The 2966-nt window shown below is 44.9% G+C and overlaps 1 pseudogene; it reads left to right on the forward strand.

Moving 5' to 3' along the window:
• Positions 1 to 465: 465 nt before the first annotated feature.
• Positions 466 to 2648, forward strand: LOC118016477 (annotated as a pseudogene).
• The last annotated feature ends 318 nt before the right edge of the window (positions 2649 to 2966 follow it).

Here is a 2966-nt window from a genome sequence, read left to right on the forward strand (position 1 = left end):
CTGACCGTCTCTCAAAGGCACATTTGTGGTTTTGTGCAGCCCTCCCTCACTACCAGATTTCCCACTTGGAGTTCCCTGGAGTAATGCCAGTCCAACTGGTCATTGAGTTCCTCCTTCCTCACTTTCTGGATATCTGACAGTTTACTCCTGTTGGGTTCTTTGACCCATCAAGGTAGTTCTCTTAAACAAATCTTGTGATGACCCTACACAAACGTGCTCTCCTATTGAACTCTATCTGATCCATGAGAAACACCCCACCATCATTTGCCCTGACCAATTCCAATGGTCCAGGCTACCAGTACACCACCCCCTCCTTTGCTCAGCCACCCACCCCTTACATTTCCCTCAGGAAGGCAGGAGCACCAGTCCCTTTAGAACTGTCAACTGGTGAGGACATATTTTATTAGGCTCCTTAATCCCTATGTCTGGACTTAAGATGTAGGAGAAAGTAGCTCCCACCCATACCATTATATTTGGGGGGAAGGAGTCACGGCACATTGCCAGTTGTCTCCTAGAAATCCTGTGATCTTCAACCCCAACTAGTTTATTTTTCAATGAGCATTAAGAGTTGAGAACCTAGCTCTCAGCTCCCTTACATTAAAGAGAAAATGCTGCTGTCAGGGACTTCCAGGCCTGGGATTTCGACTTTTGGCTATAACAACAACAAGCCCTATGTGTCATTGTCTCAGCAGATGGCACCACCTAGTCCAAGCAACAGTACCCTGAACAGCAGCAGTGAGAGCAATGGAAATGACCAGTTGAGCAAAACCAACCTCTATATCCGGGGATTGCAACCAGGCATTACTGACCAGGATCTTGTCAAATTATGCCAGTCATATGACAAGATTGTCTCCGCTAAGGCCACCCTGGACAAGAGCACAAACAAATGCAAAGGCTATGGCTTTGTGGACTTTGACAGTCCTTCAGCCACACAGAAAGCTGTCATGGCACTGAAAGCCAGTGGTGTGCAGGCTCAGGTGGCAAAGCAATAGGAACAGGACCCCACAAATTTATACATGTCAAACCTTCCACTCTCCATGGATGAGCAAGAACTAGAGGGGATGCTGAAGCCTTTTGGCCAGGTTATCTCCACTCGAATCCTCCGAGACACCAGTGGGACCAGCAGAGGGGTTGGCTTTGCAAGGATGGAGTCCACAGAGAAGTGTGAAGCCATCATCACCCACTTTAATGGAAAATATATTAAGACACCTGCTGGAGTCCCAGCCCCATCTGATCCCTTGCTTTGCAGATTTGCTGATGGTGGTCCAAAGAAATGACAGAACCAAGGGAAATACATGCAAAATGGATGGGCCTGGCCAAGGAATGGAGATATGGGTGGTATGGCCTTGACCTATGACCCCACCACAGGTCTTCAGAATGGGTTTTACCCGGCTCCTTATAACATCACCCCCAACAGGATGCTCAGTCTGCACTCTCTCCGTACCTTCCATCTCCTGTGTCTTCCTATCCGAGAGTAACTCAGACATCTCCTCTATAAGCACCTAACCCGTCGTGGATGCACCACCAGTCATACCTCATGCAGCCTTCAGGTTCCATTCTGCCGCCAGGGATGGATCACCCCATTTCTCTGCAGCCTGCCTCCATGATGGGACCTCTTACCCAGCAACTGGGGCACCTCTCGCTCAGCAGCATGGGCAGGTATGTGCCGGCGGCCGCCCCGGTGCCAGGAGCTTACATCGCCCGGTATACCCCCGTGCCTTCCGCCGGTGTTGCAGCCAAGGAGAGCGGTGGCAGGTGCCGGTGGAGGCGCCCTCAGACCACGGGCTCTACTCCTTCCAGTTCAACAAGTAGCAGCGTGGTCTGGAAGCGAACCCGCATCGTGTCTGAGATGCGCTTGGACGCCTGAATCATCGGAGAGGCTGATGCTCCCGAACTCCAGAGGGCTGACGGGATACAGACCCGGCGAGGGCCCTGCTAAGGACTAACACTTGGGCAGTGCTTTTCACAGGCCTGGAGAAAAGAAATCTCTGCACTCCTGCCCTCTGCTTCCTCCTCCATTCCTGCGGGGGGCCTGGGGGAACCGTCACTTTTTGTGTGTGCTGCATTCAAGGAGATCAAAAGAACTTTTTTTTCTTTCTTTTGCAAAGAAAGTTTTATATTTTGTTTTTAACTGCAGTATACTCTTTCCATATCCCCCCCCCAAAAAAAAAAGAGTTGAGAACCTAGATTTTCAATAAGAAAGTTCAGTAAGGTTCCTGGGTATAAGATTACTATACAAAACTCAGTAGTGTTCCAACATAATGTCAATAACCAAATAAAAGGTAAGAAAAACTCATTAATGAAAGCAATAAAACTTAAAAGATACTCATAAAAAGATCTAACTTAATCTATATAAGATAGTTATAGAGAAAGTTAAAATACTACTGAAGAATGTAGAGTTATGGAGAATCCAGAAGGAAATGGAGAACTATGCCATATTTGTAGATGGAAAAGCACAATGTCATAAAGTCAATTCCTCCAAAATTGTCAATTCAATAACATTCCAATAAAAAAAAAAACTAGTAAAATGTCTGTCATTTGACAGTGAGTACAGAATACACAAGATGAAAGAGTAAGGAATACCAAATAATTCTGAAGGAAAAAAAAAAAGGCTTGATCGGCAAGATTTTAAGACTTACTTTAAAGTTATGGTAAAGTAAAAGTGACATATTTGTGTAGAAATAGACAAACTAAGGAACAGCTCAGAGAATCAAAAATAGACCCAAGCATATATGAAAACTTGTTATAAAATGTGGCATTAAAAGTCTGTTGGAAAAGGATAAATCATTAAATAAACGGGAACAAGTGGATAAAAATAGATTCTAGCCTCAAAACAGTAACAGACGTAACTTCTGTGAAGATTAAAACTTGCATTTAAAGCAAAACTTTGGGAACAAAATACCAAACTATCATGATACTGGGGAAAGTGGAAATATATAAGATACAAAAAACCCAGAAAAAAAAAA

Source organism: Mirounga leonina, unplaced genomic scaffold (assembly GCF_011800145.1).
Source record: "Mirounga leonina isolate KUSES-001 unplaced genomic scaffold, KU_Mleo_1.0 Mir_168, whole genome shotgun sequence".
NCBI lineage: Eukaryota > Metazoa > Chordata > Mammalia > Carnivora > Phocidae > Mirounga > Mirounga leonina.